Below are 26,874 nucleotides of genomic sequence, written 5' to 3'. Positions count from 1 at the left end.
TAAGGAGCGGGGTAGTGAGAGGAAGAGGGAGAGGAACAGAGGGAACACACAAAGGAGAAGAGCAACAGGGCTTGGGAAGTAAAACCTAGTCTGTGCTGGGGGAGGGGACCATGCCCCGGACAAGGAACCAAACTACAGTGGCTGCCATTCTAAGCTTCCCCAAGGAGAAGTTGAGAATGCCCTGGCCAATGTGCAGGAAAGATAATGCCAGGACAGACATCCGACTGAAGTCATGGAAGGAGCCACCAAGGAGGCCACCTGAGCATTACTGAGTCCCTGGGGATTCCTGTTCCCCTCTTCCAGAGCCTCCTGAGGGGAAGATGGAGCCATTTCTTTTGCCAGGCCCCATGCCCCATTAACCTCCCTTCCTCTGTAGAGTAGTGCAGACACTGTCAGAGTCTTGGCTTTGGGGGCATTTCAGAAGAAAAGGGGAGCTAGAGTGACTGGGATGGCAAAAGGCAGCCCAGCCAGCACACGGACAGTCCCATGTACTCAGCCACAGACACACACAGGGATGCAGGAGGGGACAAGACCCCTCAACCGCCTCCCAGGCAGGCAGAAATGCAGAGCCTGCCAGTCATAGTGCCAGGGAACACTTCTAGTTGACTCAGGGTGGTTCTGCAAGAGGCCTGGGTAGCAAAAGCCCAGAACAACTATGAGAAGCTGCAGAGAACGGCTTGGGGAGCTGTCCACGGTCCTGAACCCGGTCACTGGCTCTTCCTCTGCTCAGGGGTAGACACGCCTTGGATCCACATGTCACATTTCGTCTAGTCAGCTCTTCTTTTCCCTTTCCAAAGCCCATGGAGATTCCAGCTCATAGCACACACACTGCAAGCCTCAAGGGACCCACCCTTAGGCTCAGGACAGGCGTGTGCTGGGCACAACTCACATCACTACCCTTCTTCTACACAGCAGGGCAGTGTGGTCTCATGCCTCAGCCTCCAGAGTGCTGGGATTATAGGCATGAACAACCCTGCCCCACCTAAAGTCTATGTTTTAAAAAGCACTCTTACCGCACCTGTTTTCCCAGTAGTGTAACAGAGGCATAGTAACTTTCCTATTCTGTCTGCCTGCAGAGCCCACAGGTAATCAACTGTGCTACATGGGCTCAGCTCAAGTCATCACAGTGACGGGCAGGCGGGTGGGGAGACTTCTAGGAGCACACACATCAGCAGTGACACTCGACGGATGAACTTGGAAGGAGGAGGTGAATCCAAAGAAGCAGAGTCTGCAGAACAGTCATAATGTTGACACCAAGTCACGGAGAAAAGGTTAAGTAATATTCAGGGCCCTCTGTTTTATATCTTGGGTAATTATGTGATAAATTTTAGGCACATTCTTATCAAAAGATTCACGTGCTTTCCCCAGGCAGCCATGCTACAGGAAGAGCAGGATGACTAGCACTGTCTGGGGACTTCTTGCCACCCTGGATCTGTCACTCCTTCCAAACCCCCCTAGGTTGAAAAGACAGGCCATAAGCTATGGATCCCTGAAGTGAGGAAGTTTGGTAAGGAGTCAATGACAGGTACACAGTTGCATTTGAACTGAGTCCCCCAGCCTCTGAGAAAGAAGGGAATTGTGGGGAAGGCAGCAGGCAGGATCCAAGGCCATCAGTGACTGGCTTTTCATGGAGTCTCTGGCATCCCCTGGGCTCCCAACCAAGAGCCCCCAGAAGAGTGAGTGACACCAGGGCTCCTGTGCCCTGTCTCCTCCAAGTTGTGGAAATGTTGGCTAAGTCTGCAAAAGCCGAGCACAGAGGGCATCTGTCTCCTGGCATGTGGTGCAGCAGCTTCTGGGAGAGGCAAGCCAAGGGTGGTGGGTGCGAAGACCAGAAGTTGTGTCAGGGCTCAGTTTCATCTTAGCCTCCAAGTTGGCCCAATTCTGGATTCTCTAGAAGGAGCAGAAACATTCTCCTAATTCTACAGCCTGCTCCAGCAGCCTGGTGAGTGAATAAACTAACTGTGGCCTTCCCAGACAATGGAGTACTATTCATGCTTGAAAGAAATAAGCTATCAAGTCACGAAAAGAAACAGAAAATGCAAATGCTCATTACTAGAAGAAAGAAGCCAGCCTACACACTATGATTCTAACTATCTAGCACTCTAGGAAAGGCAAAACTCTGGAGATGATACAAGATCGGTGTTTGCCAGAGAGAGAAATGAACATGTAGTGCACAGAGGATTCTTAGGCAGTGAAACCATTCTTCATGACACCATAATGCTGGACACATGTCACTGTCACTGCACATTTGTTCAAACCCATTTGTCCATTACCAAAAGCGAGCCTCCTGTGGGCTGTGGGTAATGCTGACGGGTCAATGCAGGTTCACCGACTGGAATGTCCCTGAGGCTGTGGATGATGGAAGGTTGAGCATAATGGCAGCAGGGGGCGAGCAGGCACTCTGTACCCTCCTCTCAATTTTGCCATGAGTCTAAAACTGCTAAAAAAAATTCAAGTCTATTAACAGAAAAACCAAGAAAAAAAAACAGGTATAGGTGCACAGTGGGGACTGTGGACTGGATAGGTGCACAGTGGGGATGGTGGACCCCTATCCAGGGGTCAGACCCCTGCCATAACCCCTACCTCCAACACACACAGCTGTTGGCACAGGGACCCTGCCCTGCAAATAGCAAAGGTCTGTAAACTGGGCCCCTGCTGCCTTTGTGACAATGTTGGGGTGGGAAGGGCCAGGCGCCTGAACAGAAGCCACCCATCCCCTCCAGGCACCTTCTCACCACAATTTGCACATGCTTCACTGTCCCCACCCTCTCCTCTGTGGTCACTCAGTATCCCCAGTGGTCTCTATCACTGCACCTGCCACATCACAGGTCTGTGAGGCTACATAGAGCTTGTCAAAAAACAAAAACAAAACAAACAAACAAAAAAACAGATATCTGGGCCCCACCACAGAGATTCTAATTGTATTGATTGGAGTGAAGCCTGAGCCCTGGAACTTTTCAAAGCAACTTTTTCAAATGACTTGCAATGTGCAGCCAGGGTCAAGAACCCTATTCGATACATCCTCACCCCTAAGCCTCCCCGCCCTGTGCCCCTACAGTCCACCTCCTCATTAGCCTTTTCTACTCAACCAAGCTGTGTACCCAGGAAAGACCTATTTGTAGACTGGGTGAAAGTTGCTACTAAATTCAGATAGTTGAGCAGACACCTGTGTGTTTTTCTGAGCGGCTATGCCCAACTTTCTGTCTCCTACTGACATTTTCAGGAGGAGGAAGAATGAAGGAAGGAACAGAGATGGGGCTGAGGCTACCCTACCCTGTGGGTGTCAGGAGCTCGATGTGACCACACCCATGAAAGGACCACATCTACCACACCTATGCCATGCTCCCCATGTCCTCACGGCCTGCCACCAGGAGGGGCCAGAGATCAGGAAACAGGCTGGTCCAAGTTTAATGGATCAATAAGCCCAGAACACAGCACAGAGTCGCAGGCCTCGTACTCCTAGCAGCTGGACACCTCAGGCTGCAGCCTGCAGGAAGAATTGCAGGAAAGTGATGGCTGCACCATGGGGGCTCGGGAGGAGCAGCCACCTGGCAGGAACGGGTGCTGCCAATGGCAAAGCCCTGTGGTGGAAAGGCAAGGGGGCTCAGAGACAGAGAGAGATGGAGATGGAGCCAGAAGCAAGAGACCAATAAAGAGAATGCTATAATTTGGATGTGAAACGTCCCCCAAAGGCCACGTGCTAAAGGCGTGGTGGCAGCTGTGGCGTTATTGGGATGTGGTGGAGACTTTGGGAGGTGGGGCCTCACTGGAGGAAGTAGCCCTTTGGAAGTGTGCCCTTAAAGGGGATGTTGGGACCCCACCCTTCCTCTCTCCCTCTCTTTGCTTCCTTGCCACCATGAGGGCAGAAGCTCTGCTCTGCTGGGCCCTCCCTGCCACGTACCACCACAGGCCTCAGCGATGGGGCCAAGCAACCATGAACAGAAAGCTCTGAAACCATGAGCCAAAAAAACCCTTTCCTCCTTTAAGTTAATTGCCTCAGGTATTTTGTCACAGTGATGGGAAGAACTAACCCAGAGAATAGGAAAAAGAGAACAAAGAGGAAAGAAAAGCAACATGAGAAATGAGAAGAGACACTGGCTCACAGCTAGTGAGAAAGGCAAAGGCCCTGGTGGCAGGGGATGAGAGGGAAACTCAGGGCACTCGGCCTTTGCAGCAGCAAAAGGTGGCAGCGCCACACCTGACAGCCAGCCAGGGTGCAAATGAAGACCGCTGAGCCACCGGCTTCACTGTGCTCACACGCCAGGCTCCAGCCATCCCAGTGGCTCTCCCTAGGCCTGCTGGCAGGTGGGGACAATTTGCCAGTGGCAGAGGTGTCAGACTCTGGGGATGAGTGTGAAGCCCACACTCATGAGACACGTCATATGTGACTAATCCAGGCAGAGGTAGAAATGGAGTCACTGCAGGCCCTCCCTGAATTAAATCCCTACAGGAGTGGCGCCCTGTCCTCACGCATGACTGGGGAAGGAAGGCTCCGGAGGGAGGACTGACTGCCTGTTGGCCGTGGGTGAGGGGATCAGGGCCAGTAGGGACAGGCTGCCCTTGCTGAACGGAGGGACAGTGGGGAACAGGACACGCTTTACCCTCACACCACAAATCCAACAAAGAGCAGAACCTCTGGAGCCAGACTGTCTTGGTTCAAATCCTGGCTCGGCTTCTTACCAGCTGAGTGACTCTGTGTTTGTCACCTAACCTCGCTGTGCCTTGCTTTCTTCTTCTGTAAAATGGGAATAATAAATACTAATGATATCTAGCTGTATCTAGCTTGATGAGTGAATATGCATAAAGGATCCTGATCCTTGCTGCTGCTGCTATTCATCTAGCCCCTTTAAAGACTTGGGCATAGGACTGGGGGCTGGGGCAGAGAGGTGGCCAAGACAAGAGAGGTGCTGGCTTCCTTGGACTCCATTCCAGTGGGGAGCCAAAAGCCATGGATGGTGCACCAAGACAGAGAGCCTGGGAAGGAGAGGCTACTGCAACCAGGGTGCTAGGAGGGGAGGAGGCTTCTCTTTCTGACTGTGGAGAGCAAATGGCCTGGAGTAGGGAACGTGCAGAGTCCCGAGAGAAACAGCAGGAAACAGGCTGCAAGGGAAGGATGTGCTTGAAGTGTTAGGGAGCAGGGAGGAGATGAGACTGCGATGCAGGCAGGGATGGAGTCTTGGGAGACTGCAGCAGCTAAGGTGCAGCCTGTCATGGCTTGGACACTAAAGAGTTGGAGAGGGCTCAGTGCCAGGCAGGTGGGAAGTGACCGACACCTTCAGGGCTGGCTGTGGGCAGGAGATTGTTCTGTGGGGAGCTGAGCGAGGCAGTGAGAGTCGAGCCCTCTGGACCCAGGAAGTGGATTTTTAGGGTGGAGAGACTGAGGCATAGGACGGACAGATGCCCCTCACACCATTCACACTACGTCCTGTACATTGTTTTGGGGCTGTCACTGTGGTTCATCTCTGAGGAGGTTGCCTTGCCAGCCCAAGACCATCCAGCTGGCACTGGGGCATGGCTGGATCCTAGCTCCTGCTAACTCGAGTCCCTGCTCTGTCCCCTGGGGCAGAAGCAGGCCATGGAGGCAGCCCTGGCTCTGTCCACAGGACTGTCCTCCCACTCCTAGTGCAGCTGCCTCCCCCTGGAAGGGAGGTCTGTTCAATGCTGGAGAAGCAGCTGGAGGAAAAACAGCTGACTGGGCCAGAGACTATTCACACAGCCAGGAAAAACCCACCTGTCCCGCACACACCTGCTGTGCTTGCCATCCTCCTGTCACCTACCTCCATAATTCCGATTTGTCTCCTGCAGAAGGGAGGCATTATTGAGCCAAAGCATGTTTATTTTATGTTTTTCCACTGCACATGATCTTTTTAGCTGCGTCTGAACACCAGCCCATTCAGGCCTGTTCAGACTCATCCCATGCATTGGTCTGCTCCCTCCTCCTGTGGGAAGGAGAGATGTTTCTCCACAAAGCTCTCAGGCTACTGACGGAATGTCCCTCTGTCCCTCTAGTCATACCTGACTAGGGCCTGTATTCTGTAGTTTACACATGAATTTGCAGATTTTTTTTCATGGTACTAAGGTTTGAACCCAGGGCCTGCTTGCTAGGCAGGCCCTGCACCACTTGAACTATACCCCTAGCCCTAACCTGTAGAATTTTGTGTGGCAGAGCTGCACATGATACTGTCTGGAAAAGAAAGTAACCCCCGGGGCTCACACCTGCAATTCTTGCTACTTGGGAGGCTGAGATTGGGAGGATCGAGGTTAGAGACCAGCCCAGGTAAACAGTTCATGAGACCCCCATCTCCAAAACAACCAGAGCAAAACGTACTGGTGGGGCTCCTGCTTTGCAACTGCAAACAGTTACAAACCCAAGATCCACCAAGAAAAGTAACTTCGACACGACCCAGCTTTCTGTTTAAGTTGGTGATATGATGTCAGTGTTCTTGTCCTTCACCGAGTACAAGCTCTCAGCCTCTCAGGCTCTCTGTGTCCTCACCAATGAGTCACAGAAAGCTTCGGCAACAGTGCCCTTATATCTGTTTGAGAGCAGAGCCTCTGGTCTTCACAATTACACACCGCCAGTACTTTCACCTTCACTTTGCAGAGAACGCAGGGCTTTGGAGCCTGGGGAAGACTGGGGTGCATAGAGCTGGCGGGGGTCCACTGCCACAGCCCATCATCAATCTGCCCTTGCAGTTCTCAGTGGAAGGGCCTTAGTGACGACCTGAGCAAACTCCCGTGTGTTACAGTGAGAATAACTCTGAGACCACATGCTGGCGAAGACAGAGGGCCACCAGGGCACAGAGACGCTTCCTCACAACCATCGCCTCCCCTTACATGTATCTCAGGTCTTTGCTCCACCCAGGCCACCCACACAGAGCAAGAAGGCATGGCCGCCATGCAGTGAGATCCTTTGCCAAATGGCCAAGAAGATCTATGCAGAAGTTGTTGAATGAAAACCTTTCAGAAAATCTCTGACAAGAGGCTGACTCCACTGGAAGAGGTACCTTTTCATCTTTCCCTTTTTTTCTTCTTCTTCCTGCCTAGGATCCACAGGAGATGCGTGACCATGAAGTTACTTTGAGGCTGGAACAGAAAGCCTGAGAATGTCGGAGCAAATGAGAAGAATGCTGAAATCCTGACTCTCAGGTGACCCAAGCTGCCACACTTCTGTGTGAAAAAGAAACTTACACATCTTAGTTTAAGCCACTTTTTAAACAGTTTTCCTTTATATAGAACCAAATCCAAACCTGGCTGGCACAGAAATGAACTTTGAAGAGAGGGGTTGGACAGGAAGGAGGGAGGGAGGGAGGGAGGGAGGAAGGAAGGAAGGAAGGAGGGATGGCTCTAACTGCAGGGCATCCACACATTGTGGCCAGCAGCCAGCTGCTGCCTGCACCGAGCCTTAGTGCTGTTCTCGCAAACAAAACCATTTTCCGCAGAAGGTCCTCTTCTTGGGCTTCCATGCTCCGTCTCCATCTAGTTCCATCTCATCCCTTCAGATGCCAGCTCTGGGACAGGAGAGGGGACACAGCATGTCTCACATGTGGCAGGGCAGGACTGACCCAGGTGGCAGTGAGATACAGAGTGAGAACCACAGCCTGCCTTCAGGCGCCAATGGGCTCCTGACGCTGGGGCTGGGGCAGGCACCTACCACACATGGCAGGGACAGGAGTGACAGCCACACCCATCAGACCCTTTTGTGTGAGGCCCTATCCCTGACATCATGCTGAGGGGAAGAATGTTCCAGATCCAGATTCCTCCACTGGCTGTGTGACATTAGATGAATCCCAATGCCACGCTGGGCCTCCATGTCCCCATCTACAAAATGAGGCCCCTACTCCTTCATTTCTTTTTTTTTTTTTTCATTATGACTCCTTCATTTCTAAGGCCATGCTTCTCAGACCATCACACACACACAACCTGCTGGGGTCTCGTGGACACTCGCCAGCCAGCCACACAGCCCCCTCAGAGCTGAGAGCCACCCCACCCGCTCTGCATTGCCACGCCACACCCTGATTTCGGGCACCGTTAAGTCTCAGCTCAGGGACTCAGCCATCCTGCCTTCACTTTTCCCTTTCCAAACAAAATTTGAGATCCCACTTTTTTTTTTTTTTTAAATCACAGAAAAGCTGAGAAAAGAAAACAAGTACTTCCTCCGCCTCCACTCTGCTCCCATGCTGGCTCACTATTACTCGTCTTCGTATCCCTGTCATGTTCCCCTGCCCCCACTGTCACTCTAGTCCCACGGTGTCCCTTGTACCGTCAGGCTCATTCCTAACAGCTCTGATTGAAGCTTGGATCCCGCTGCCTTCACACTCCCTCATCATTATCGCTGGAAGCTTCCAGCCGCCAAGTTAAAAGGGCTTTGCAGAGCACAGAGCAGGAGGGGCCAGGAGCGAAATGTCAGTGGCTTCACACTCCTACCTCTCAGACATCCCCTCCATCGCCAAGTCCCAACGTGACCCCCGGGGACCTCCTCCCAGCCAGCCCAGTCCCCAGGGCCAGTGGTTTGCTGCTGCTAGAGAAATTCAGGGTGTGAACAAACCCTGAGAGGCAGAGAAATGAAATCCTAGTCCTATTTAGTTTTGTACTGCACGAGGGCCACCAAGAGCCTCTTATCTTCACTCACACAAATGCAAGCTGCCAACTGTCATCTGCTGAGCTCATTGCCCTCCAGATTCTCTTCAGAATTCAGCAGTGCCCAAAGCTCCCATTTTCTCCCGGGGATGGGAGGAGACCTGGCATTCAGCGGGACACGGGCCCTGCCCATATGGGGCCCTGGACAGACTCCCTGTCGGTCCCCTCCCCAGAGGCCTTGTACATACACCTGCACATCAAAGGCTGAGTCCACACCCCATCCTTCCTACTACTGAGCTGCTGAGCCTGAGAAAAAGAAGCCTGGCAGCCAGGAACCCCTGGACGCTTTGCTGTCTCTGATGAAATTCACACTTGTGTTTTATGTCTGCCCAGCAAGGTCAGAGGTCATGGGAATGCATCTGGCTTATTTTGAAACCCCGGTTGCAGAAGGTCTCACAGACCACTAAATAATTTACTCCTAGGTCATAGAGGCAATGATTCTTACAGAGAAAGCATTTCCAACTCAATGCACTAAAACGTCAGTTTATTAAGATGGGGGGGTGGGGGAGAGAAGAGAGAGATGCTTCTGTGAGGAGGAATGCAAGCTGTTAGAAGCACAAAAAGAACCCACAATTTGGATTGCTGTTTGCTTGCTAGACATGTTTCGCCTTTCCTAAGTGGACACTAATCCAAGAGCAAACAGTCTACAATTTTAATTCCAGGTCAAGGAGCCCCCTCCAGAAAGTCTTCCCTGATTTACCCCACTCTGACTATTCATTTACTTTGGTCTGCTCTGCAATTCACTGTATCCACAGCAGAACACAGAATTTCTCATTGTGCTCAGTATTCAAGGAAAGCCTTTCCAGATACACACTGTCCATGGTCAACCACAAGGCCTTGTCCTCCTCTGCCATTCTCCATGAAGACAGATGACAGGCTGTGTTTGGTTGTTCAAAGTGCCTTCCATTTACACACACACACACACACACACACACACACACACAGCCACCAGCACCAGCTTGCCAACTTAGTTAATATTATCATTTTGATATCACTGTTTCAAATGAAGCCCATTTTATAGTCCAATTTGCAAATTCTGATCACACAGTGAGCTGCCAAGTGTCTTGCAAATCAGCAGCTGAACCATCCCAGCTGGAGCAGTGAGTCCCCAGGCGCCTTCCATGGAAAAGGCAGCAGCCAGCTGTGGTTGGGATGCAAATGCACACAGGTATGGCCCTGGCAGTCACAGCCCAATCCCACGAACAGAGACAGGGACGATCCTCTCAGCCACTGCTGCTAGAATGGTCAGCAGCACCGTGCAGCACGTCTCCTCTGCACAAAGGCCTTGTTGCTGGTCCCAACTTGGAGCCCAGGAGACGGTTCGGGGGTGGGCCCCTGCCAGGAGGGAGGCAGGAGCACAGAGTTTAACTCAGACTGACTCCAGAGCCCAAGTCTTACTGGAGACACTGTCCCCACCACCTTGGACTAAGAGCAGGACGGGTGCTTGGTACCCACAGGTAGGGCCACATGCCAACTGATGGCTGATGGGAGTCAGTGAGAGGAAACCAAACCCCCCCGGCTGGAGGGGCCTGAGGGGCATCCAGAGAGAGGGGGCACATATGGGAGAGGAGGACTGAGAGCAGCGCCAAAACGCCTGGTGCCCAAGTGGTGGGTGCAGAGAAGCAGGTGGGAAGGTGACTGGGCGGGCAGGTGCCCTTCAATGCCAGTAAAGGCCAGTGGATTGAGCAACAGCCACAGGACCGCTGAGATCGGTCGTATGGAACAGGTTAGGGGATTGTTGTTCCCAGCTGGGATGAGGGCCACCAGATAAGCGATGTCTCAGGAAGATCCTGCCTGGTGCCTCTGGATGACCAGAAGAGGAAGAGGAAGAGGGAGAGAAGAGGCAGGGCAGCCTAGGAAGACACAGCAGTCTGAACGCCCCATGACAGGACTCCCAGCCCAGAGGGAGCTGGCCTTTCCCATATGTGAACACCATCTGGGGACCTCGGTGACCCTGACACGATGCTCCCCAGTTGGCTGAGGTGTGAAGCAGGGTCCCCCATGCAGGATCTCCAAGGACTAAACTGACAATGTGAAACTCTTAGCCCAGGCAGGGCTCTCAGCAAGCCTCGGTCATTGTCAACTGTGGAACTGATGAGAACGCACACAGGGAGGCTGGTAAGGGTCCCCCAAGGAATCTGACTGGGAGACACTGACTGCACCTCCACGAGCCCACCAGGAAATAGAGGCAGAGCTCAGGGAGAAGCCAGGGTCATGGTGGTGATCTGGGGGTTGCCAGGAGAAAGGGAGGCTGCAGTCAAGGGAAGACAGAGACCTCAGGCAGAGTCCAGAGGCCTGGGGAGTGATGAAGACAGTAGCCATGTCCATTGCCAGGCCACCTCACTTGGGTACCACCCAAGCAGCAAGGCCCATGACAGTTGAACACGCCCCACTGCCTCCTCAGAGTTTCCAAAAGCCAAAGTGCACAGAGGAGGAGAATTCCAAGATGGCAGCTAGAGGTAGGAAGCAGAAAGCGAGCCTCCTATAGTGAAATCTTGGAGAGACGCTGGAGACACACTCTGCAGGCATAATCACGGAGAAAAGGCATAACTTTGACTCCTCCACATCTCCAGCCGGCGCAGAGAATCTCCACTTCACGTTAAACGGAGAACCGAGGAGGCCCCCGGGGCCACCAGTGGCCGGCGCCCATACGGCTTGGGAAGACGCGGACCAGGTGAGCTTCGCGGTACCGCGGTTCCCCCACAGACAAGCCTGGGCCAGAGCAGCATAGCCCCCTGGACAGACTGACCTCCACCCGGGAAAAAAAGAGAAACTGAGTACTAAGCAATAAGAACAGTTAAGACACGCTGGAAAGAGGGTGGGGCGCCCTGAGCGCTGAAGACTGGGGGAAGGGAATCCTTCCCGGGACTGTAAAGAAACGAGCCGGGCGGGCCGGAGAGGCTCTGGCGGGAGCGGGGCGCGCCAGCACCCAGGAGCGGGGACGCTTGTGAGAGGAGGGAAGACCCACTTCCCACGTGAACTGTAAATAAACACGCAGGCCTGACAACGCGGGGCAGTGTCGCCTTTCCCAGTGCTTGGAAAGGGAAAAGCCTGTAGCAGAGGCCCCCCTCCCCCGCACAGGAGAACTCTGAGCAAACAAAGCCTGTGGGACCAGGTGAGTGCTAAGCTCACCCCAGAGATCTGCATAAATAACGCCGCCAGCTACAGGCTGAGAGCAGCAGGCCACAAGCCACAGTTGCAGATACCACTCTCAGAACTGCCTCCAGACGCTTTTTTTTCTTTTTCTCCCTACCTTTGATGAGAGAACAACCGAATTACACCTGCAAGCCGAAAAACTTACTGAAACTGTATTGCATTTGAACTGGGGACACTTGGTGGGACTTTTTTTTTTTTCTTCTGTGTGTGTGTGTGAGTGTAGTTTTGTTCTACTTTATGCATCCCCTTTGATGAGACAACTACAGAACAACATCTGAGGCACCAACTCCAGGACTGGAGATTGAGATGGACATCCAAATTATTAAGACTGAAATTGCATTGCATATAAACTTGGAAGTTTTTTGGTTTTTTTTTTTAATTTTCTATTTTCCATTTTATTTTAATTCATTTTTATAAATAGATATTACTTTCATATACTTATTTTTTATTTTTTTTATCTTTGATTTTCAATCCTCTCTCTGTCTCTCTATTGTCTGTTCAGCTTACTGTCGATTAGTACACTAACACTCCCTGTTTATACCTTTGAAACTCTCTTGTCTGATACCTTGTTCTGCTTTCTCCCTCTTGTCTGTATATTTGTTTTCCCCTTTTCTTTAACTTCTTGCTTTCCATCTCAGCTCACTCTTCCATTCTCAATATTACCATTGTTATTATTACAAGCTAGAAAATACTTAACTACACACAGTACAGGGACAGTAACAACACCAAGGACAATGACAGGAAGACAGAAAAAACAAAGAAACCAGTTTCCCCACAGCAAAAAATTAGTACAGGAACCAGAGGGGAATGAAGAGAACAGAAACTCAGAGCCAGACTCCAACAAAATGAAGATAAACTATGCCAAAGGACCCAATGAAGCCCACAAGAATAATTTAAAAGAAGACATACTACAAGTACTCAATGAGAATTTTATAGAGATGATACTGGATAGGGTCAACCAAAATGTACAGGAGACACTCAAGAAATTCCAAGACAATAAAAATAGAGAATTTGAAAAAGCAAAAGAAGAAATAAAGGAAACCATAGAAGCACTGTATAAACACCAAAGTAAAAGAGAGAACACAATGAATAAATGGATAAATGAACTCAGGACAAAAATAGACAACAATAAAGAAGAAAATTGCCAGGATATGGAAAACCTCAGAAAAAAGAATGAAACAGAACTGCAAAACAAAACGGAAGGCCAATCCAGCAGAATAGAACAAACAGAAGTCAGAATCTCAGAACTTGAAGATGAAATGGTAATTAAAGGAAAAACTGAAGAACTATTAATTAAACAACTCAAGACCTGTGAAAAGAAAATGCAAGAACTCACTGACTCCATCAAAAGACCAAACTTGAGAATCATGGGCATTGAAGAAGGAGAAGAGGTGCAAGCGAAGGGAATGCATAATATATTCAACAAAATAATAACGGAAAATTTCCCAAATCTAGAGAAAGATATTCCCATACAAATGCAAGAGGCCTCCAGGACACCAAACAGACCAGATCAAAATAGAACTACTCCACGACATATCATCATTAAAACAACAAGTTCAGAAACTAAGGAAAGAATATTGAAGGCTGTAAGAGAGAAAAAACAAGTAACGTACAAAGGTAAACCCATCAAAATCACAGCAGACTTCTCAACAGAAACATTAAAAGCAAGAAGAGCGTGGGGTGAGATCTTCCGGGCACTGAATGAAAATAACTTCAACCCCAGGATACTCTACCCAGCAAAGCTATCATTCAAAATAGATGGAGCAATAAAAGTCTTCCATGATAAGCAGAAACTAAAACAATATGTGACCACAAAGCCACCACTACAAAAGATTCTGCAAGGGATCCTGCACACAGAAAGTGACACCCAACTTAACCATGAAAAGGCAGGCAGCACCAAACCACAGGATAAGAAAAAGCAAGACAGTAGAGAATAACATCAAGTTAGGTACACACAATCAAACCTTCAAACAACTAAGATAACTAAATGGCAGGAATCACCACATACCTATCAGTACTAACACTTAATGTTAATGGACTTAATTCACCCATCAAAAGACACCGTTTGACAAAATGGATTAAAAAAGAAGATCCAACAATTTGTTGCTTACAGGAGACTCATCTCACCGACAGAAATAAGCATATGCTTAGGATGAAAGGCTGGAAGAAGATTTACCAAGCCAGTGGCCCCCGAAAACAAGCAGGAGTAGCAATACTTATCTCTGACAAAGTAGACTTCAAACCTACATTGATCAAACGAGATAAAGAAGGACATTCCATACTAATAAAAGGGGAAATAGACCAAAAGGAAATAATAATCATCAATCTGTACGCACCGAATGTCAACGCACCCAATTTCATCAAACATACCCTGAAAGACCTAAAAGCATATATAAACGCCAACACAGTGGTTGTGGGAGACTTTAACACTCCATTATTATCGATAGATAGGTCATCCAAACAAAAACTCAATAAAGAAATCCAAGATCTAAAATATGCAATATATCAAATGGCCCTAGTAGATGTCTACAGAACATTTCATCCAACCTCTACACAATATACATTCTTCTCAGCAGCCCATGGAACCTTCTCCAAAATAGATCATATCCTAGGGCACAAAGCAAGCCTCAGCAAATATAAGAAAATAGAAATAATACCGTGCATACTATCTGACCACAATGCAGTAAAAGTAGAACTCAACAACAAAAGTAAAGACAAAAAACATGCAAACAGCTGGAAACTAAATAACTCATTACTTAATGAAGAATGGATCATCGATGCAATAAAAGAGGAAATTAAAAAGTTCCTGGAAGTCAATGAAAATGAAAACACAACCTACCGGAACCTATGGGACACAGCTAAGGCAGTCTTGAGAGGAAAGTTTATAGCCATGAGCGCATATATTAAAAAGATTGAAAGATCCCAAATCAATGACCTAATGATACATCTCAAACTCCTAGAAAAACAAGAACAAGCAAATCCCAAAACAAATAGAAGGAGAGAAATAATAAAAATAAGAGCTGAAATCAATGAAATAGAAACCAAAAAAACCATACAAAGAATTAATGAAACAAAAAGTTGGTTCTTTGAAAAAATAAACAAGATCGATAGACCCCTGGCAAACCTGACTAAAATGAGGAGAGAAAAAACCCAAATTAGTAGAATTAGGAATGCAAAAGGGGAGATAACAACAAACACCATGGAAGTCCAGGAAATCATCAGAGACTACTTTGAGAACCTATATTCAAATAAATTTGAAAATCTAAAAGAAATGGACAGATTTCTAGATACATATGATCATCCAAAACTGAACCAAGAGGAAATTAATCACCTGAATAGACCTATAACACAAAATGAAATTGAAGCAGCAATCAAGAGTCTCCCCAAAAAGAAAAGTCCAGGACCTGATGGATTCTCTGCTGAATTCTATCAGACCTTTAAAGAAGAACTGATACCAACCCTCCTTAAACTGTTCCATGAAATAGAAAGGGAAGGAAAACTGCCAAACACATTTTATGAAGCCAGTATTACACTTATCCCAAAACCAGGCAAAGACACCTCCAAAAAGGAGAACTATAGGCCAATCTCCTTAATGAACATTGATGCAAAAATCCTCAACAAAATAATGGCAAATCGAATTCAGCAACACATCAAAAAGATTATTCACCACGACCAGGTAGGCTTCATCCCAGGGATGCAGGGGTGGTTCAACATACGAAAATCAATAAACGTAATAAACCACATTAACAGAAGCAAAGACAAAAACCACTTGATCATCTCAATAGATGCAGAAAAAGCCTTTGATAAGATCCAACATCATTTCATGATAAAAGCTCTAAGAAAACTAGGAATAGAAGGAAAGTTCCTCAACATTATAAAAGCTATATATGACAAACCTACAGCCAGCATTATACTTAACGGAGAAAAATTAAAACCATTCCCTCTAAAATCAGGAACCAGACAAGGATGCCCACTATCTCCACTCCTATTCAACATAGTACTGGAATTCCTAGCCAGAGCAATTAGGCAAGAAGAAGGAATAAAAGGAATACAAATAGGTAAAGAAACTGTCAAAATATCCCTATTTGCAGACGACATGATCCTATACCTTAAAGACCCAAAAAACTCTACTCAGAAGCTTCTAGACATCATCAATAGCTACAGCAAGGTAGCAGGATATAAAATCAACATAGAAAAATCATTAGCATTTCTATACACTAACAATGAGCAAACGGAAAAAGAATGTATGAAAACAATTCCATTGACAATAGCCTCAAAAAAAATCAAATACCTAGGTGTAAACCTAACAAAAGATGTGAAAGACCTCTACAAGGAAAACTATACACTTCTGAAGAAAGAGATTGAGGAAGACTATAGAAAGTGGAGAGATCGCCCATGCTCATGGATTGGTAGAATCAACATAGTAAAAATGTCTATACTCCCAAAAGTAATCTACATGTTTAATGCAATTCCCATCAAATTTCCAATGACATTCATTAAAGAGATTGAAAAATCTACTGTTAAATTTATATGGAAACACAAGAGGCCACGAATAGCCGAGGCAATACTCAGTCAAAAGAACAATGCAGGAGGTATCACAATACCTGACTTCAAACTATATTACAAAGCAATAACAATAAAAACAGCATGGTACTGGCACAAAAACAGACATGAAGACCAGTGGAACAGAATAGAGGATCCAGATATGAAGCCACACAACTATGAGCAACTTATCTTTGACAAAGGAGCTAAAAATATACGATGGAGAAATAGCAGCCTCTTCAACAAAAACTGCTGGGAAAACTGGTTAGCAGTCTGCAAAAAACTGAAACTAGATCCATGTATATCACCCTATACCAAGATTAACTCAAAATGGATCAAGGATCTTAATATCAGACCCCAAACTCTTAAGTTGATACAAGAAAGAGTAGGAAATACTCTGGAGTTAGTAGGTATAGGTAAGAACTTTCTCAATGAAACCCCAGCAGCACAGCAACTAAGAGATAGCATAGATAAATGGGACCTCATAAAACTAAAAAGCTTCTGTTCATCAAAAGAAATGGTCTCTAAACTGAAGAGAACACCCACAGAGTGGGAGAAAATATTTGCCAATTATACATCAGACAAAGGACTGATAACCAGAATATACAGGGAACTTAAAAAACTAAATTCTCCCAAAACTAATGAACCAATAAAGAAATGGGCATGTGAACTAAACAGAACTTTCTCAAAAGAAGAAATTCAAATGGCCAGAAAACACATGAAAAAATGCTCACCATCTCTAGCAATAAAGGAAATGCAAATTAAAACCACACTAAGATTCCACCTCACCCCTGTTAGAATAGCTATCATCAGCAACACCACCAACAACAGGTGTTGGCGAGGATGCGGGGAAAAAGGAACCCTCTTACACTGTTGGTGGGAATGTAGACTAGTACAACCACTCTGGAAAAAAATTTGGAGGCTACTTAAAAAGCTGGACATCGATCTACCATTTGATCCAGCAATACCACTCTTGGGGATATACCCAAAAGACTGTTACTCCAGAGGCACCTGCACATCCATGTTTATTGCGGCACTATTCACAATAGCCAAGTTATGGAAACAGCCAAGATGCCCCAGCACTGACGAATGGATTAAGAAAATGTGGTATTTATACACAATGGAATTTTATGCAGCCATGAAGAAGAACGAAATGTTATCATTCGCTGGTAAATGGATGGAATTGGAGAACATCATTCTGAGTGAGGTTAGCCTGGCCCAAAAGACCAAAAATCGTATGTTCTCCCTCATATGTGGACATTAGATCAAGGGCAAACACAACAAGGGGATTGGACTATGAGCACATGATAAAAGCGAGAGCACACAAGGGAGGCGTGAGGATAGGTAAGACACCTAAAAAACTAGCTAGCATTTGTTGCCCTTAACGCAGAGAAACTAAAGCAGATACCTTAAAGCAACTGAGGCCAATAGGAAAAGGGGACCAGGAACTAGAGAAAAGGTTAGATCAAAAAGAATTAACCTAGAAGGTAACACCCACGCACAGGAAATCAATGTGAGTCAATGCCCTGTATAGCTATCCTTATCTCAACCAGCAAAACCCCTTGTTCCTTGCTATTATTGCTTATACTCTCTCTACAACAAAATTAGAGATAAGGGCAAAATAGTTTCTGCTGGGTATTGAGGGGGGGGAGCGGGAGGGGGTGGGGGCAGGGGGGAGAAATGAACCAATCCTTGTATGCACATATGAATAATAAAAGAAAAATGAAAAAAAAAAAGTGCACAGAGAACAGGACTCTGCAGGGACAGGGGCCAAAGTTACTGGAGTTGTGCACCAGCAGGTGTCTGTCCACTGTCTGCCTCAGCCTGTGGGTGGCTTAGCGCATTCCCATCCCTGCATATGGCTGGGACCTGGCCCTCTGGCTCAGTACACACAGACACACACAGAGGCAGACACAGATACATGCATGTATACACACGGACACACACAGAGACGTGCAAGTACACAGACACACAGACACCTGCAGACACAGACACACACACACAAACACACATGCAGACACAGGCACACACATGCACGCACAGACACATGTACACAGACACATGCATGTATACACATGGACACACACACAGATACATATACACACAGGCACACAGACACACACAAACACACAGGCACACACAAACATGTAGACACGCACACACTTGGGGAGGGAAGACCACTTCCCGTCTTTTCTTTCACATTTCCTTCTCAAGCAAATCCAGTCCGATGGCCCTCAGTGGCTTCCGAGGCAGCAGTGTGGGAAGAGGGAGAGGCTCTGGCAAGTGCTCACCTGGGGGAGCCGCAGCCCTTTCCGAGCCCACAAGCTGGTTGTCATGAAGTGGAATTTCTCTATGGGAATCAGAAGCCAGCCCGGGGCACCCGGTCACGGCTCTGACAGAACTGACAGCTAACTAGAAAGCTCCATTTGAGCCTCGCGTTGAAAAGCCACTTAATAATGAAATGTCTTATCCATATTTAAAATCCTGACAATGTATACTTAAGAGTGTGGCCAGAGAACCAATTTTCTCACTTCCATCACCTAAAAGACACAATGTTTAAATACAGGAGTCTCCCCCAAGGACAAGAAGTGACATTGTGTCACACAGTGTGAATCGGGAAGTGTTCCAGCCTTGGGAGACCCTTCCTCTTGGCTCTTGGATTGATGCAGAACACAGACCCCAACTCACAGACAAGCTTGACACAAACATGTCCCTTCACACATAGCCAGGGAGTTGGAGAGGAAGTGCCCAGAAGTGGGGTGCAGGGGAACAGGTGTGCACTGTCACAGAGCAATAACAAAAAAATTGTAGTAACAAATGATTCATTCATTCATTCATTAAACTAAAAATAGCAATAAAATAATAAAAGCCTGTTTTTTATTTCCACCATGTGCTGGCAAGTTTAAAGAACATTAGTGATAAACAATATACTCCCCTCTAGAAAAGAGGCTCCTGTCACCCCTCTTTGCAGCCACTTAGGCCTCAGATGACCACCAGTAAGAATGGCCTGGAAGCTGTGGGGCTCCCTGGCCTTCAAAGGAGGAGAATGGAGCTCAGAGGGGTCAGGGAACAGCTATTGCTACATGCGTAATGGACAGGCCCTATGGGTGCAGGTAGCCCTCCTGCAGGAGCAGGGCACGATAAGGGAAGGGACACCCGCTGGTGACAGGGCCTTTATGTCGCCAGTGTCCCCAGGCTGCTGTGAAAGCCATGTAGAGCCACAGGGAAGAGGAAGCCCCAAAGGCACACTCAGAAGCCTGGACAGGAGAGCAGACTCAGAAGTGAGAGTTGTGATGTTCTGCCTGAGAGCAGAGAGTCAGAACGAGAATTGGCTTCCTGGGTCCTCCTGCACTGAGTGGAGCTCTCCTCCAAGGACCACTCAGATTGCTGCTTGTTAGACAGTGGGAGCTACTTGTGTCTCCCTTTCCAGAAACTAAACCCCTCGTTTCTCTTGTCATTCAAAGAAGGCAGTGACATCCCAGACAGGGAAGGCACACACCAAGGAAATAAGACCGGGGAGGGAATTTAAATATGACCTAGTGCACCTCTCTCTTCCAGCAGATGAAACAAAGCCCAGAAATGTCAGAACACTTTTCTGGGGTCACCCAGCTAATTAGCTGGTGTTCTTTCCATGCCTACCACCCATGTCAATGGGAAGCACTACGGTATCACAGGAGCATTGCGGCCAGAGAATGTGGGTTCAGATCCTGCCCTCCCAAGAGTCATGCCACGTGGGGTTAGTCACACCGATTCCTAGCCTCGGACAGCAGCAAGGACAGGTGGCTAGACTGACCATGAGCAACTGAAGCAGTGCCCTAGTTCTAGGCAGCACCAGTGATGCGAGTCTTCATTTTGGGGTACGGAGTCACAGCTCCTGCCTGAGTCTGAGGGACCAAGGTCCCTCCCACAGGCTGGCTGGGAGCAGCCGGTCCGTCATCAAATTCAGATCATAGAGGGTTGGGGAGATACTTATGCTCCTCTCACCCAGCTGAGCCCCTGCCCTCAGGTCCCCTCCGTATTCCTGGTCTGTGGACCCGCAAGTCAGTGTGGACAAGCAGAACCTCAGGCCCCTCCCGGGCCTGCAGAGTCAGAAACCCAAGGGGAAGGGGACTCAGATGCTCTTGAAAGGTTGCCAGGACACTGTGGGACCATCCAAAGGACTGGATGACAATCCTGGAGACAGGCCAACACTCTGGACACTATCAGAGACCTCCACAGATGTTCCTTCACAAGGTGACATGGTGTATAGGTGGCCCAGAGGCCCAGATCCAGTACAGTAAAGGATGGAAGAGGCCCCCCCAGCCACAGCTGGGCAGAGAGGAACTGAACGTTAGATGACAGCAAGCGCCACAGTGAGATGTCACAATGCAGCCACCAAGTTAAAAAACCTGCTTTAAGCCGGTGGCTCACGCCTGTAATCTAAGCAACTCAGGAGGCAGAGATCAGGTTCAAAGCCAGCCTGGGCAAATAGTTCTCAAGGCCCTAACTCAAAAAACCCATCATAACAAAGGAATGGCTCAAGGTATAGACCCTGAGTTCAAACCCCAGTATTGCAAAGAAAAAGAAAAAGAAAAAAGAAAGAAACCTGCTTTATACAGTGCCTGAAAGGTTCTGGGTCCCACAGACTTGGATCTGCATGCCGACTCCTCACATTCAAATCTCCAGTACGCCTTTCCACATTTCTACTCTTACACAAGGATGCAAGGAGACCCTGGATGTAAGAAGGTGATACCAGGCTGGAAGTGGTGGTTCATTCCTGTAATCCCAGCTACTCAGGAGATGGAGATCAGGAGGATCACAGTTCAAGGCCAACTGGGGCAAAAAGTTAGTGAGACCCCATCCTACCAACAAATCAGGCATAGCAGAGTATTTCTTAAATCCCAGCTACATGGGAGGCATCACCACTGAGGCATACCCTGGGCAAAAAGTGCAAGACCCTATCTAAAAAATAAAGCAAAAAGGGCTGAGGGTGTGGCTTTAGCAAGGCCCTAGTACCACCAAAAAAAAAAGAAGAAGAAACTGGCCCCAGGTAGATGCTCCTAGCAGCAACAGCCGGGTCTATTTTCCTGCAGCAGAGTATTGGCTGCTTCTCTGCTTCTCAGTGCCCTAGACCTAGGCCCTGCGACCAGGCTTTGCAAGGCCCAGGCTAGCAGGTGGGCTGACATCTGAAAGAACCAGTGGACCACGCTGTGCTGGTGCGGAGGCCACCGCGGACCCCCACTCGCTCCCAGAAGCAACTCGGGATCCCTCCCAGCAGGTAACTGAAAAGGCACAGCCACAGTCTCCTTACTGCACTTCCGAGGTCACTCGGTGAAGCTTTTAACAAGCTTCCAGCTCTCCCTCCAAACTGCCCATCTTTACAGCAATCAAGTTTTTTTCCTCTCCTCTAAACATTGCTTGGGCACATCTGAGCAGAGCGCGTGTGACATTCGAGCCACGTTACACAGCGCTTCTTCCCCGAGGGCAGCACCCTCGATCCTGAACCCCCTGGGAACAAAGCTCCTCCTAAGGAATGGTAGAGACAGCCCGCCAGCGTGTCACCCGGGCACGCACCGTGGTGGTGGGGAGGGGTCGCACGCAGGGCCCAGGGTGAGCCCGCACCAGCCATTCCTAGCCGATGACTCTGCCATTACCTGACCTTCCACTTGTTTCTTTGTCTACAAAGTGAGGATAACAGACAGATATTCATTCAATCAATCACTGGGCGGGTCCCCAGCAGGCACTGCTGTGGGTGGTGGGCAGCAGCAAGGAGCAGGTCCACCCTGTAGAACTTACATTCCAGCAGCGGAGGGAAGGCGCCATTGTAGGAGGTCATAGGCACCACAGAGAGGACTGAAAGAACAGACAGCGGGTGAAGATGGAAAGGGGGAGTGCAGAGTGGGAATTACTTTTTCTGGGGTGCTTGGGGAAGGGTTTTGAGCAAAGACCTGAAGGAAGGGAGGAAGCAATCCTGGTGAGTCTCTGAGAGAAAGTATTGTAGGCAGAGGGAACAGCTAGTGCAAAGGTCCTGAGACAGGGATGTTTGGTGTTCCTGGAAAATCAAGGAGTCCAGGGTGGCCAGAGTGAGAAAAGAGAGAGCAGTCAAGGGTAAGGACTTGGGTGCCACTCTGGATGAAGCAGGAAGTCATCAAAGCATTTCGAACAGAAGAGTTACATACATGTACAAAATGATATATCAAGGCACTGGGAACAGTGCTTTGCACGTATGAAGCATTCAATTAACACTAGCAACTGTTCCAAATCACCCCTAAACTTCCACCTGGTCTCTGCACACACGTGCCAATGTACTTACCTACTCAAAACCCTTCTGTGACGCCCCTCCACCTACTGAGGAACCCCAGGCCCTTCAGTCTTGGATTCAAACTCCTCTGAAATAAGGACCCAGCCATTCTCTCCCCACACACACAACCCCCATAGGGCCCAGCTCCAGCTCTCCCCAAATCCATAGGTCCTTCTATTTTGCTTTCATCTGGGCAGCTCCCTTCGTCTCGAAGGCCCTCTCCTCTAGTACCTTCCAAGGTCCCATCTAATGTCACAATCTACCCAAAGGCCACCTGCTCCCTGAATGCTGCCCTCACATGCCCCAGAGGAATGTCACGCCTTCACTGTTAGCCAAGAACATGGTGCCACTCAATGGAGTCTCATCCCTGCTGCTGGCCTCATCTCCCTCCAAGTTCACCTCCCGTCCTGTCACCACCTTTTGACGGTGACCTACTGAGCTCACCTGTAGGCTTGGCCCAGGCACTGCATAAGTCAGTGTCAAACACAGCTAAGTAACACAAATAAATGCCTAACTTCCATTTCCCCTCCTCCACTGGACAGAGGCCTGGGCGATACTCAGCGTTAGGGTTTGGATCTGAAATGCCCCGTAAAGGCTCATGTGTTGCAGGCTTGGTCCCCAGTGCAGTGTTCAGAAGTCAAGCTTCTGAGAAGTGCCTGGCTTGTGAGGGCTCTGACCTCATCAATGGGTCATCCACTGAGAATTTGATGAGCGAGTAGGAGGTGATGGGCACTTAGGAGGAGGCACCTAGTTGAAGGGTGTGGGTCCTTGAGAGCATGCACTTGGTGGGTTCTGTCTCGTCCCTGGCCCCTTCCTTTCTCTGTGTCTGTCTCTGTCTCTGTCTCTCTCCCTCTCTCTCTCTCTCTCTCTCTCGCTCACTCTCTCTCTCTGCTTCCCAGCCTCCATGCGGGAGCAACTTTGCTCTACTCTATGCTCCCTGCCATGAAGTTCTTTTTCTTTTTTGGTGGGAGTAGGATTTGAACTCGAGGCTTCGTGCTGGCAAAGAACCTGCCATGATGTTCTGCCTCAACACAAGCCCACAGTGACAGGGCCAAACAACCATGGACTGAAACCATGAGGCAAGATAAACCCTTCCTTCTTTAAGTTGATTTTCTCAGGTATTTTGTCACAACAGTGGAAAGCCGACCAACACGCTCAGGCAGGCTATTGAGGGGACAGAGTTGGTTTCTTCTAGGGATGAGTGTGATTCTAAACAGAAAACAGGGGCATTCTCCCTCCTTAATGCACAAAAATTCAACAACGATAAATCTAGTAAGTACTCAATTCCACTCACCAGTGAAATCCAAAGTCTTTGTCACTTCTCTGACCATGGAGGTGAGTAAACACTGGATGATGTAAAAACAGTCCACAAGCCAGGTGCCAGTGGCTCACACCTGTAATCCTAACTACTCAGGAGGCAGAGATCAGGATTGTTGTTAGAAGCCAGGCTGGGCAAATAGCTCATGAGACCCTATCTTGAAAAAACCCATCACAAAAATAGGGCTGGTAGAGCGACTCAAGGTGTAGGCCCTGAATTCAAGCCCCAGTACTGTTAAAAAAAAAAAAAAAAAAAAACAAAGGCCATGACAGAGAAGAGGAGTCAAATCAACCACTCTACCCAACATCACAAAAAAAGAGGCCTAGCATGGCTGCTGGTCAGTTCAAGCTCTTGCCTGTGGATAAGGGGCCTGACCCTCATAAAGGAGGCCAGGGGCAGGCGGAAAGGACTCCGGCACCCCCTGCACAGCCCGTGCCAGGGAGCACTTTCACTGTTCCCTGTGGCCTCCAGTGACCTTGGCATGAGGAGGGCAGGGCATGTGAATCCCCATGTTATCTACTCAGAAAACCTAAAAAGCACTGACTCCCACATGACCTTCTGGAGAGGCAGAAGAGACACAGACCAAACAGGGGTGAGCATCTTTCAGATGACTGCCCGACCAGAGGCAGACAAATCACAGAACAACAGAGCGTCTCCAGAGGCTCCTAATTAAAAGCTCATGGTAAAAACGGGGCCAGGACACAGGCACTGTAGCTTCTGTCACCACTGGGGAATTCCAGCTTATCTCTCAAATCATTTCTCCAGGTTACTCCCAGTGCAGTCCCAGCCCAGAACCAAGAGCTGAGCAGACGGGTCAACCAACAAGAGATGCAGCCTCCACCCAGAGTCTGATCCAAAGACCTTGTCAAGGGCAGGATCAGCTGGATGCTGGGGGGCAGACCAGGAAAGAAGTCAGATATAGGATAGCCCCTCATGGTGAGAAGATCTCACAAACAACATTGATGGTAGACACCACTGTATTATTTGTTTCTTTGATTCTTTGCAGTACAGGGGTTTGAACTCAGGGCTGCTTGAGCCACTCCCCCAGCCCTCTTGCTTTGGGTTTGTTTTTCAGATAGGGTCTTGAGCTAAGTTTTCCAAAGCAGGCCTCAGACCACGATCTTCCTACCTCTGCCTCCCTCGAATTTAGGATTATAAGTATGCACCCTTTTGCCGCCCCATGCTGGGTTTTGTTGGGGTTAGGTTGGTTTGCTCACCCTGCTTCCCAGTGACAGCCTCAAATTTTGTTTGAGGATCCCCCCATCCCCCCAACCCCCCGTGCTTTTAGAGTCAGGTAGAGATGGCTCTTCCCAGCTCTGGGCCAACCCCTCTTTCCTGATGGGCACAGGATTCCATCAAAGCTAATATGATGGTATGAGGCTTTCAAGAACAAGGCTAACAGCCATTCCTGGTGGACTTGAGCTAAGACCATGTCAGCATGGGAGCTGCTGTCACCATCTCGGAAACAAAGGGAGAAAGCACTGAGAATCAGGCCGATGTGCAGGAGATTCAGGGAGAGACAGACAGACAGAGGATGGACAAATGAATGCAGAAACACTCTAGGCCTGGTAGCGTCATTTGCAGCTCTGCGCTCAGGCCTCACCTGATTCAAACTCAGGTCTGCCAAATTCCAAAGGAAGGATGCTGATGCCCACTGAGTGCCGGGCCCGGTGCAAACTCTCCTGCCTTTACTCCGTGCAACAGCTCGGTGAGATAGACTTCATTTCCCTTTATCCTCATTTGGAAATAAGAATAAGCTACAGAGGGCTTCTAACTTGCCTTGCTCAGGAGAAGCATAGGTGTTAGAGATACAATTTAAAACCAGTGTCACCCCACAGCTGTGTGCCATCCTCTCCGCCCTTCAGGCCTGACCTTAGGAGAGATCCACAGGGCCCTGCAGAGTTCACACTCCAATAACTGGAGCTGCTGGAGGAATGTCTGCCCCAGGGTTGCCCAGACATGATGTTCTTTGGGAAGAAATTGCCACATCTGCCTGGCATGTACTTCGGATCCAGCTCAGAGCTGCGGAAGCCAGCAGGACAGCGATAAACATCAGTGCACACAGTAATCCTGGAAAAGTCATGCAGTAATCTAAACTTGGCATGGTGGTGCATGCCTGTAATCCCAGCAATTGGGAGACCAAGGCAGGAGGTTTGTGAGTTCCAGTCCAACTGGGCTACATAGCAAGACCCTGTCTATAAATAAATAAATAAATAAAATAAACCAACATAAATAAAAAATAAACTACTTGCACAGAAGCTACTCTGAATGACCAGCTGTAATGCAAGGAGGATGCTTGCCAAGGGTACAAACTCAAAGCCCCGAAAGGCACCAATTAGGGACACCATGAGGAAGGTGTAGGAAACAAAAGCCAAGGCGTCATTCCTAAGGGAAGCGCCCACTGCAAGCCTGGCTCTCACCACTGCTATGAGGTCTGATGAAATGAGGCTCTGTCAGCAGCAATGTTTTGTAGAGCATGAGGCAACAGTGGTGTTATCTGAACTCTCAGCCTCCCTTGCTGAAACAAAACCACCCTTCCTGGTAGGACAGAGCAGCTTGCCAGCAGACACCACCTCCACCCCCTGGGTGTCTTTCACCTCTCTGGGCACAGCACACCCTAACTGCTGTTTCCCTTGACGTTGGAGCCCATTTGGCCATGAACCAGATCCCGCTCTTCAGGCCCAGAGAGGAGATTCAAAGACTAAAGAAGAAAACAGGAAACAGCAAGAAAGCAAGCAGCACCTGTTGCTCAGAGGCTCTGCCCCGTCCTCATGCTGCCATCCCCCTGAGAAGGGGGTTTGCTGGGTGCCAGACAGGGGTGACTCAGGAGTCAAGCAAGAGCAGGGCTGGGGATGGGACATGCCACCACCTTCTCTGGATGTCCACTGAGGATTCTCACAGAGGGTGAGGAGGGGTGAAAAGAGAGTAAAGGGTGAGG

General features: G+C 48.6%; 1 protein-coding gene across 1 annotated transcript in view; it reads right to left on the bottom strand.

The window, feature by feature from the left end:
• The window catches only part of Slit1 (slit guidance ligand 1), a 165,100-nt gene that overhangs the window by 70,924 nt on the left and 67,302 nt on the right, over nt 1-26,874 (bottom strand). The window lies entirely within an intron of this gene.

The sequence above is a fragment of the Castor canadensis genome, chromosome 7, assembly GCF_047511655.1.
Source record: "Castor canadensis chromosome 7, mCasCan1.hap1v2, whole genome shotgun sequence".
In the NCBI taxonomy this organism is placed as follows: Eukaryota; Metazoa; Chordata; class Mammalia; order Rodentia; family Castoridae; genus Castor; species Castor canadensis.
This window is presented reverse-complemented; position numbering and strand designations above follow the sequence as displayed.